Source organism: Micrasema longulum, unplaced genomic scaffold (genome assembly GCF_059751315.1).
Source record: "Micrasema longulum isolate JH-2025_06_02 unplaced genomic scaffold, ASM5975131v1 h1tg000928l, whole genome shotgun sequence".
Taxonomy (NCBI): domain Eukaryota; kingdom Metazoa; phylum Arthropoda; class Insecta; order Trichoptera; family Brachycentridae; genus Micrasema; species Micrasema longulum.
Genome location: NW_028278119.1, coordinates 21,241 through 34,275, shown reverse-complemented (window position 1 = coordinate 34,275; position 13,035 = coordinate 21,241).

The window sequence follows — 13,035 nt, the reverse complement described above, 5'->3', positions numbered from 1 at the left end:
GTCAATTTAAAAAATATCTTCAAAATTAATGACACATTCTAGTAAGAGCAGAAATATATTGATTTTATTTACATATATAATATAAGTAATTAAAAGTAGTTTAAAAGTATAAAAACATGCCAATGCAGCAGAGAAAAAAGAAAAAATAAAGAAGGAATAACAAGTATAGCAAGTAATCTTTAAATTTTGAAAAAAGCAATATAAGGAGATTTTAAAGCAATATAAGGAGATTTTAAACCAAGAGAAGTCGATAAAATTTTGAATTATAAAAATAAAACTTTTATTTTATTGGTCGGTTGGAAGAAATTGCCATTTGGCAATAAGCCCGCCAATGTACAAATAACATTATGTACAAAAATTAAATAAATAAATTTAAAAAATAAAAAATTTCATTAAAGCGATTTTAGTAGTAATACAAATTTCAAAAGAGAAATTTGATTAAAATAATAAAATTAATGTATGTAATTTGAGTGATATAAGAGAAAAAGGGACCAACGGGAGTTTTATTCAAAAGTTTTCAATACACTATTTGTACCATTTATATATTTATTCATAATTGATTTATTTTATTTACAAATGCCTTCTATAATCATGAACATATACAGGTGTTCTTTAAACCCTGTCACATCCAAAACCACGATGATCAGCACGGACAAGATGACATATTAGCGTATTTAAAAAATATTTAGAGCAAAGAATTTTTTTTAATGAAATAAAAAAAAAAAACAAATGGTTGCTTAATTCTGCAGGGGAGAAGTGAGGGGTGCGCGGCTGTCGGGCGTATTAGACTCCCCTCCCCCCCTCGTTTCTCCCCTGCAGAAGTAAGCAACCATTTCCTTTTTTTTGATATATTTTTATTTTTTAATATTCGTTTCAAAAAAATATGTTAATGTGCCATTATGTCTTTTTGCTCATACTGATCGTCGTGGTTCCAGATGTGACAGGGTTTGATGAACACCCTGTATATGTACATTCAACATAATAGTTTTCTGTACAAAACTATTAAATAATAAAAAACAATACATATCACACAGTTTTTTTTTGATAAACAAAAACAAACCACCTCGCCGTTTCCCCGTAAGGATAGGCAGAGAGGATAGAACGTCACATCACTCAGTCTTTGCATACATATCTCGCGTCCTCTACATTCATATATCTTATCATGCTGTCGAAATGCGATCTCTCAGGCGAATGTGTGGTAAAACTATGTACTATAGATGCACAAATGTTGAGATCCGTAAATTATGCGGGGCTGAGATAAGCATTATCGACAAAATCAAGAAAGGAGCTCTGCTCTGGTTTGAACATGTAGAGCGAATGGACAGCGAAGTACGGCTAAGAATATTTACAATGCGAATGTTGATGGATGCAGAAATAGAGGGAGACCGAGAAAGACATGGCATGACCAAATCCAACAAACGCTTGATGATGGACATGTTAAAAGTCGGAATAATCGGCGCGCGTGCATGGGAAGATGTATGAATGTAGAGAAAGCGAGATCTGTATGCAAAGCTAGAGTGATGTGACGTGCTATCCTTTCTGCATACCCTTACGGGGAAACGGCGTGATGGTCTGTTGCTGTTGTTGTACCTGGGTACTTCTCTCGAGTCGAAAACACTCTTTCGTGCGAAATGCGATTTAATGGGAAATGTGGGAGTTACTTGGATTTTTTAAGTCGCCAACGCACAGAATACTGGGCCTACATACAATATTCGCAAGTTCAATGGCTAGTGGACTTAATTGGGTTATTTTTTATGGAGTTTTAATGCGTTATCTGCCTACTTTTTTTAGCCAGTACCTTTTATTATGTAGGTACAAAACATATTAATGGAATGGCTTATTTCAAATTTCGATTTGATTTGGCTTCGATGATTAAAATCGACTAACTGTAAAGGTGTAAGATCACAGGATGAAGAGAAATGTCGAGAAAGTAATGACCTCATTGGGTATTTTGTAGCGGTGCGCACAAGAGATTAATGGATATATCCGAATAATTCATAACCGGCTTTGAGAACGTCCGATTTATCGACTATTAATCGGTTATGGGCCTCATGGCTGACGTGATCGTAAGGATAATTTGTCACATCGGTGATTCAATGGAAATAATCTTTAAGATGTTTCTAAGCATGTAGGTATTTTTATTTATAACTTTTATTTATTTATTAATTTACACGCCCTACGGGCTTTTACATTTATTAGAAATACATTCAAGTGCAGCAGTGAAACATAAGTATGTACATTTAGTTAAAATTAAAGATAACACGAGAAAAACTAAAAGATTCAATAATAAGGAAATGAAAGATATTGAATAAATTTACATATAAAAACATACACACATACATACACATGCATATGCACACATTGTATTGTTTTATAATTTAAATTACTTTTGTACTCGTAGTGTAATAGTCAGCGCATTTGCCTACCATGCAAGAGGTCTCGGGTTCGATTCTCGAAATGGTTGATACGAAATATTATTTAAAAGGGTGTTTTTACACTAGAATATTTCATAGTCCCTACACTGGTACCTGAAGCGTAAGATTAATCACCTGCATCATCATCATCATCATTGCCTTTCCGCCCCTAATAGTACATAGGGCACTGCATTGGTACACCACTCGCAGTGTATCTGGATAAATTTTTTCACATGAAGGTAAATTGATCAGTCTTACGCTTCAGATACCAGTCCAGGGGATATGAAATATACTAGTGCAAAAACACCTTTTCATATGAATATTTCACGTCATGTCGGGAATCAAATCCGAGACCTCTCGCATGGGAAGCACACGCGCTGACCACTAAAGCTAGGGTTTCCTAGGACAACGGTGCCCGTATCTTAACGGCCGTGGTGAACGGTGATGCGGTGGACAGCCGTCGTAACGGTGACTAAAGAGTGGTTTCCTAGGAAAACAGTGTTGATAACACCGTTAAAAATAAAACCACTCTCTAGTCACCTCTACGACGGCTGTCCACCGCATCACCGTTCACTACGTCCGTTAAGATACGGGCAACGCTGTCCTAGGAAACCCTAGCTTTAACCCCGAGATTGATCACCTTACCTTCACGAAACAAAAATGATCAAGATACGCTGCGGTTAGTGTACCAAAGCAGTGTCCTATGCACCATTAGGTGCGGAAAGGGAATGATGATGAGGTATGAAGAGGCAGTCGTATTGACATATAAACACAAAGACATGCCCTGAGCCCTTAAAAAAGATGACACTTTGCCCAAAAGCTCAGTCATGCCCGACGCGTATTCAGTCGTTAATTGACCGCCAGCTGGGCGTGACGTTTAGAATCAAAACAAAAATGCGTACTTGTGGCATAAAAACGTGTAAAAGCATTTCGGATAAACATTGTAAAAATAATTATTGGTAAATATGTGTTCACGAGTGATGAACAAAGCTTAAAATAATTTAGATTCAAATATAAATATATTTTTTTTGTAAACGTCAAACTACGCCTAGCGGCGCAGTTGCGAAGTTCTTCCTTGTTATAGTGCACTGATAGAAATACGTTTGTAAATATAATAAACGTGAGTTAATATTATCTTTCCATTCTTAAAAACCCTGCGAAAAGAAAAACATGGGTCGAAATTATAAAGAATTTAAGGAAATAACCAGATTGGGATCCACCCAAAATAAATGTCGACTATTAACGTTATAATACGAACTTTTTTATGTAAGTACTAAAAATGGGTATCTTTCAATTTTTGGTAGCATATGCATGCTCGTTGAATGCAGCCCTGGTATAAATAAACAGTACTTAGTAACAATGGGTACGTTTTCGTGTCACTACTTTTAAAAATGTTTTGCTCTATATGGTATGTCTATGTATTATATGTCAATGCTCCTTATGTTTAGGAATATTCCACTTCCGATTGAACCGTACTTGATGGTTTGAAGTAAACCTCGTTTACCTAGCATACTGGGACACATTTGTTGATGATTGTTTTTTATAGGGACACAATATATTCTACAGTACCCGGCACTATATATCATACATCGGCACTTAGAAAAAGTCTGTCGGCCATTTCATCAAACTTGACATTGTAGAGCATCGTCTCTGTTGCACGATTCAAATTCAAATCAGAGCAGGGCTGTTAAAATACTTATAATTGTAAGTTTTGTAAATAATAAATAGCATTGTAAATAACTGTAAGCCATAGCATTAAGAATAGTCCAAAAACCACATACGCACATCAAACAGAAGGCGACTCATAAATGAGTAGGTTTACGTTTTGACCCATTAGTTTCATTGTAGATGTCGCTCAGTACGCAACTCCTGATTTGAATTCAACTATGCCGTGTTGTGTCCTTTTAAAGTGTAGAAAAACTGCTAGGATCTTGAAGACACAGGATAGGATCACATTTCATGTGTACTTAGCAAATGAATGTGTAAGTAGCAAATTGATTTCTTAAAAAATGAATTATTTTTCCATCTGTCAGATTGTCGAAGAAACAAAATGGAAATTTCGTTAGTGTTGCCAGGGTAGTATTTTTTTTCACCCTACTTTGCTCATATAATGAGAGAATTAATGAAAATTGGATCTCAGATTAAACAACTTTGTGGTCGACATTTGACCGACATTATCTTCAAAACATCAAATATTATTTTTAACATGATATAAAAATATCCGTTTTATGTCAAATAAAATTTGTTTTGTATTTTAAGTTTACAGTTCATTAATTCAATTACTCTTATTAAATGACCCTTTATTTATCTAATATGTTGTGTCAATCAATATTTCCGCGTGCACAAAAAAAAATAAGAGAAATTAACAGATTTTTTTTTTTACCTTACATTTGTGTTATGATTTTTTTCCCCGTCAAGCAACATTACGCTGCGACCTCACGAATGCGCGCGGCGAAAGTAGGGCATAGTGGGGGAATTATTGGACACTGTCCGATATATTCAAATATGATTCTAAGCTCCTTCTAAACTCAATTCAATTCTATGCTGTGAGCATTTTATAACTGATTCTCCGTAACTCTCCACTATTACCCTCTAATTAGGTTTTTTTTGTTTATAACAATTTGCAAATCTAAAAATACAGTATTAAGTTATAAATCGAACAAAAATAAACAATCACTTCTTCTCTAACGTCATTTATAAAAACGCTTAGATTTATTTAATTATCTAAACTTCAGATGGTTCATTTTATTTTTAGTTTGATAGTTTTTTATTTGAGTCTGACAGTTTATTTTATTGATAGTAAATTTAAAATTGTCCCAACCGCCCACGTGACACGTGTAAAACAAAGACGAAGCTCTACAAAGCCAAATATAGCCGAAAGTCTCTTTCTAAATGCCGACGTACAATATATATTGCCGGGTACCCACTGTACTATATAATTACTTTAGTTTCAAGTAGAGGCTATAGCCGTCTTTTCACTACCAATGCCCTTTGCACTGACATTTCTTAAATGAGAATATCTGTAGTCAGTAGCAGCGTTAGGGTAGGGCGCGGTTGGGCGACCGCCCAGGGCGCCAGATATAAAGGGGCGCTGCAGGCGCCCCATTTTATCCACTCGCTCATCGCGCGAGTCCAACTAACTCGTAAATTTCCTAAATCTAGCGATAAACTTGTTATAGTGGCCCACGATGAGACTATAACTGCTCCAAAAAAGTCATTTGAAGTTGAATTTTTCTACAGCCTTTTGGTCACTACCTCAATTTCACTCCATAAAAGATTTGAAAAGTTAAATGAGTACTCAAAATCTTGGTTCAATATAAAAAATTCCAAACAAACCAGACCTACTCAAACTCTGTGGTAATTTCCAATTGAAATTAACAGTAGATTCTAAATCCGACGATGGTTGTATGTTGTGTGATGAACTCATAAGTCTGAAATAATTTTTGCCTGATCAGAATGTGGTTAATCCTGTCATTGTTTTGAATTTTATCAAAGATCGTAACTTACAAGAACTGTACCCAAATTTATGGATAGCGTTGCGAATATTGATCACTATACCTACCTGTAACGATTGCTAGTGGGAAAATGAGTATTTTTAAGCTTAAACTGATAAAAACTTATCTACGATCGACAATATCTCAATCTAGATTCACAAACCTGGAATCTTTGTCAATCGAAAATGAAATTGTGGAAAACATAAACTTAATAACGTATAAAAGAGTTCATTGAAATAAAGACTAGAAAAGTAAAATTTTACTAGTATTTTTTTAATAAATGGTTATTTCACTATAAATCTTGCCTTTTTTCGTATTGGTCTGAAGGGGTGGAAGATAGGGGGCGCCGTAGAAATCCCGCCCAGGGCGTTGGTAGTGCTAAAACCGGCCCTAAAAGTAGTGTGTGATGAGAAACATGATTTTGACGGCTAATCCAGGCATCAGTTTTAACCTGATTTGACTATTACCGATTGTTAGTCGATTAGCTGGATATTCTCAAAACCGGTTATGAATACAATCGAATAATAATTATGCCACGGAAATAATATAGTTTATTACGTGTAACCGATTATGCGCATGACTATTATAGTAGGTACAAGTATTTACTGTGAACATAATCTCACCAAGTCTATTGATACATATATAAATATATTGTATTGTTAATATTTTGTAGGGCACTGCCCGATTTATTTTATCTTATTTTACCGCCCGTATTAGGGGAATTCCGCTTAAGATGACTTACCTGATAAGATGACATACCGGTTACATATATATTATATTAAACCATTAACGTAAGAACCTTGAAATGTAATTTAAAAAACACATTTATATGACATTAATAGTACAAACATACAGGACGGACAGTGCACGCAAATGCGTTATACAGGGTGCTCATCAAACCCTGTCACATCCGAAACCACGATGATCAGTACGAGCAAGAAGGCATGTTGGCACATGAAAATAAATTTTTGAAACGAATAAAATTTAAAAAAAATAATTTCAAAAAAAGCAAATGGTTTCTGACTTCTGCAAAGGAGAAACAAGGAGGAGGGGAGGGGGAGTCTGATACGCCAAAAACGCGCGGCCGCGCTCCCCTCGCCTCTCCTCCGCAGAAGTAAGCACACATTTGTTTTGTGTAATATTTTATTTTAAAAAATTTTCTTTGCTCTAAATATTTTTTTAAATATGATAATATGTCTTCTTGCCCATACTGATCATCGTGGTTTCGGATGTGACAGGGTTTAAAGAACCCCTGTATAGGTTAGGTGTTTGTCATAATCACCACGTAATATTTATTTTAACCTTTTAGGTAAATATCATATATCAGGTGTGTGATTCTTTATATTTGATCATGCTATTGATGTTACCGGATCTCCTATTCTTGAGAATGAAGTCTAGGAATATGGCTAGTGTCAAAACGTTTTATTTGTTTATTTATTATTTACATATAATATTACTTTTTTTAAAAAAGAAACACTTGTTTTTATTACAGGACCTACCAAGCCAATTTATATGGCTTGTCAGCGAAAATCCTTTACATGGAAACATAGGATCACACTACATAATTGTATAATAATCACTACTAACTGAACTATAAGGAGCGAAAAAAATTAAAATTTATATTTTTAAATAATATTTAGAGAAATGTAAAAAAAGGAAAAAATAAGTACACGATAGCGCAATTATAAGATAAAAAATAAATACAAAACCGGAATACCAAAATTTAAAACAGAAATAGGTATGTACATAATTAAAAGCCATAAAGCCTTTTTTTAAAAACATTATTTCCATATCCATATCTTTATCCATATCTATACAAACATTTATATTTACCATATATACTATAAAATAAACATATAATTAATATTTATATGTATAATATATATATGTATTATATATATATATATATATATATGTATAATATATATTTATATATATATGTGTATACATACATACATATATCTACACATATATATATATTTCTATGTTCATATAATATATTTATATTTCTTATACAGGTGTTCATTAAATCCCGTCACACCCGAAACTGCGATGATCAGGATGAGCAAGAAGACATATTGGCACATTAAAATAAATTTTTAGAAATAATAAAATTTACTTCTTACGTCTGCGGGGGAGAAACGGGGAGGGGGAGGAGGGAGTCTGATACACCGCCGACCGCTCGGCCACGCCTCCCTCGCTTCTTCCCCGCAGAAGTAAATAACCATTTTGTTTTAAAAAATATTTTATTTGAAAAAAACCTTTGATCTAAATATTTTTTTCAATATGCTATTATGTCTTCTAGCCCATACTGATCATCGTGCTTTCGGATGTGACAGGGTTTAAAGAACACCCTGTATATATCTATATATACATATATGCAATTTTATTCATATATAAACTCTTGGTCGAAGAGCCATTCTCTTATTTTGCACTAGTCACTTTTGGTAGTGCCACTTCTAAGATCGTTTGGCAACAAATTGAACACAATTGGAAACACATATTTTAGAGTTCTTTTTCCATATTTGTTTCACTATGTGTAAATTTCGTATTATAACAATGTTGTAATATATTTTTGAATTCATAACTTTTTATTTGTTCCAAAATTATACAGAACCACAGAATTCCTCGAACCGGCAGCGCCTTAATAAACCTAAATAGCACTCTTATTTTGTAAATAACATTAGATTACGTCTTTAACAATGGAATACTGTAAACTCTGTGTCATTTTTATGTTTGTGACGGTTGAATGACCCCATGCTTTGTTTCGTGAACATCATCCTTAGGCCCTTTTCACACATGCCACGCAAATCCTACCGGCGCGGTAATTTTATTGGGTTCACGCTACAAAAATAAGATAAATACAGTGGTGCCTCGCATAACGAACGCCTCGCACAGCGAACGCTGCACACAACGAACTTCCTTTTCGTTCATTTCACGATTCATACAACGAACTTCGCTTCACACAACGAACTTCGCTTCACACAACGAAGTCGCCCACTTCACTTCACACAACGAAGTCGCCCACTTCACACGATCACTGCCGATTTATTGCATCCTTCCGCGCAGGCAGTCGTTAGTCACTGAGCAGTACGCTTAACTTACGCACGTGTCGCAGCAATCGTTGAAGAGGATGTAGAGGAGCTTATTGAGGAACACAAAGAAGAGCTGACAACTGAAGAGCTCCAAACACTTCTGGCCCAACAACAGGACAATGCTCAAAGAGAAGCGTCATCTGATAACGAGGAGCAACAATCAAACAATCAACCAATTCCAACTGCTGACATCAAAAACATCCTGGTCAAATGGAAAGCAGTTCAGGAGTTTACCAATGCCCATTATCCGGATTCTGCTGAAGCAAACAGGATCAACGACCTGTACTCCGATACTCTTGTCCGTTATTTCCGGCAGATGTTGAAGAAAAGAGAGAAACAAACGACTTTGGACAGGTTTTTCACTGCACCATCGGCCAAAAAGCGGAAAATGGATGAAGATGTGCAAGATTCGATTATTTCTTAAAATTAAAAAATGTGTGTTTTTTTCATTATGTTTTTAGATGTATCTAAATAAAAATAATAACAAAAAATTTATCTTTTTTTTATGTCATCTTACCATATTTTATGCTACAGAACGAATTATTTTTTTTAACATGTATTGTTATGGGAAAACGCGTTTCACATAACGAACTTTTCGCATAACGAACTTGCTCCTGGAACGAATTAAGTTCGTTGTGTGAGGCACCACTGTATTGTTTTGTTTTGTGCACCATTTTGTGGAAAGGACCTAAATTATATTGTTATGGTATTTGTTACAATCAATATAGTGTAAAGTTTCTGCAAACCCAGTTTTGTATAATTTCCATTGAAAATAAACGCAAAAATGGCATTTTCCAATAAAAAATTATAAAAGCGCCATCTATGAATAATTTTTTTTAATTTATTTTATTTATTTATTCACACTCTTTATCAAAATACAATTCCATATTCACTTTGCCCAGCTAACAAGGGTACATACCCCGTTCCAAGCTAGGCAATTACATTTTAATATATTATAATACTTAACAAATTAATATAGAGCACAGACAAACAAAATATAAACTTATTCGGATACACATTTTGATTAATATACATACAGACATACACATATATACACACATGTATATATAAATATACACATATATACACATGTACATACACACACACGTACATACACCCATGCGCATACACATACATACATTCATAAAAACATAGACAATTTATTTATGCGAAACTTCATGGTTGTCATCTATAAATATATATTTTTTAAATTATTCTTTAATAAATTGATTTCATATTTTCGTTTAGAATCACCTTAACTCATTTTAAGTTCTTTTTTTAGTTAAGTAGTTTTTGCTCTAAAGGTGCGATATATTATTTATGTTCTACGACGAACAATAATCCACAAAATAAACAATTAATTGAAATAAAACCAATGTTAGTAATATTGTATTTATTTATTTATTTTACAAATTCTAATGACTAACACTTGAATAACCTATATTTTTTACAAAGCACATAATACATACATTAATTCATTGCCTTAAAAATAATTATAATTTCATGTTATATGTCTTAAATATTATTCGATTCTTATCATTATCAAACTTATAATTATTCCATTAATATTATTATAATAGATATTTACGTACATTTGTATAAACTGAAACACCTTAATACTTTTTGGATGAGTGGTAAAGTGCTTGACTTAAAATCATTAGACTCGTTTCATTTCTTGTGACTTGTGATTGATAAATAAAATCTTAACAAGTTACATAAAGACACTAGAAAAAACATAGATATCTTTGGAGAGCCACTAAGCGTTTTCAAGAGAAGGGTTTTGCAATTTTTGTTAACTTAGATCATCTATAGCTTATAATTTGTAAATGTCTTGTATATGTCAATGTCGGCCTCCTGGTGTAGTGGTCATTGCATTTGCTTACAATGCAAGAGGTCTCGGGTTCGATCCCAACATGTTTCACATGAAATACTGATTTAACACTGTTTTATAGTCCCTGGACTGGCACTTGAAACGTAAGACTGATCATCTCACCTTCATGTTACAAAAATGATCAAGATACGCTGCGATTGGTGTACCAATGCAGTGCCCTATGCACCATAAGGTGCGGAAAGGGAATGATGATGAATTAAAATACAATGAAGCAGCTGAGAGTCTTTTTTTATTAGTTAATAGACTATTAAACTAAGCCTTTTTTAAATTTATGTATCGTAATGTCAGCGCTATGATTTTTCAAAGTTTTGTATTTCTGAAATAACTTTGTGTGTGACGTCGGAGGTTCTTCTCCGCATGGTCTTCCGATTAGTTCGTTTACAGTAAGCAAACCAGATATCCTTCATAGCTCTCATATCATTGGTAGGTTCATATGAACTAGTGACGTCGTTCAAATCAGTGCGTTTTTATAAAAATATTTTTTATTATTTTTTTCGTACATTTTCAAGAAACTTTGCCGTATAATTTAATGCTCTAATTTTTACCGCAAGAAAACATTTTTGTATCCGATTTCCCACAGGGCTGAAGTTTTTCATTCCACCAAGAAAAAATCTATCAGAATGCATTAATAACATATACCATGATTTAAAAATGTTTGCTAGTAACAAATAATTAAAAGCGATTTAAAAAATAAAATTATTTACAAAAAAAATCTAATGTCATAATTGAAATTAATGTTCTCTTATGGAATAAAAGTTTTTATTAAATATATTGTGGTTTGTGGTAACGATTAATATTATAATTATCTATTTATTCACTTTACATAACTGATATAAAAAATATCATAATTAATATATAATTAATGAAAATTTAAAAAAAAATTATCACAAAATACAATAATGTACATAGGTAGAATAATAATCATTTTACATGCAAAACTTTTGAGATATTGTCAGGCTTGAAGATAGAAATTTGCAAAAGATCAAAAACCATTTAAATTTTACTTTTTCAAACAAGTGCATTTAATTTTTTAACATCTCTTCAACAATCGAATCTGAATCTGAGTATGCTTGTCATACGATAAAAACTTTAGCACGATATATCTTTTCAACGAAAGAAAATACTGTTTTTAAAAAAATATCAAAATTTCGATAGAGACGTCTCAAGAGCAAAATTTTTAGTTACTATTTTTTTTTTTCGTTTTATAAATATTAGTTTTCATTCTTTTATTATTAATTATACAGTGTGTTCTTTAAACCCTGTCCCACCCGAAACCACGATGATCAGTATGACCAAGAATACATATTGGCACATTTAAATGAATTTTTAGAACGACTAAAATTTACAAAAATAAAATATTAAAAAAAACAAGTGGTTGCTTACTTCTGAAAGGGCGATGCGCAGAGAGGGGAGGTGGGAATCTGATGCACCATCAACCACATGGCCACGCCCCCCTCGCTTCTCCCCTGCAGAAGTAAGCAACCATTTGTTTTTTTAAATATTTTATTTAAAAAAAAAATTGCATTCTAAATATTGTTTTAAATATGCTAATATGTCTTCTTGCCCATACTGATTATCGTGGTTTCGGATGTGACAGGGTTTAAAGAACACCCTGTATATATGTGCGCGTATGTATGTGCATTTGTGTATGCGTATATGTTCATGTGTGTGTATGTATATATATATATATATTTATGTTTGGATAATTTATATAGCGCCTTTTTTTGTGAAAATTACCTCAAGGGCGCTATACAATAAATTCCCAGTACATCTAGCAGCTACAGAGCGCATGGACGATTGGGATTCTAGTTCCTCGTTTAAAATTATGATTTAATTCAATAACAGATAGGAGCTAGATTACATCATGTCTTGCTACATTGCGCATGGACGGTATGAAACCTAGCCCTTATATGTATATATATATATATATATATATGGATGTGTGTGTGTATATGTATATGTATATGTATGTATGTTGTAGGTGTACATTTATTTACATTTTAATTTCTTTTTTCATTGTTTTATATTTACTTACTATTTCTTCTTCTCTTCCTTCCCCATTTTCCCATCCCAATTCCTTTCGCCCCTAGCGAACTGTACGTTTTGTTTTTTTTATATTTTAACCCGTTATTAGTCTTGTT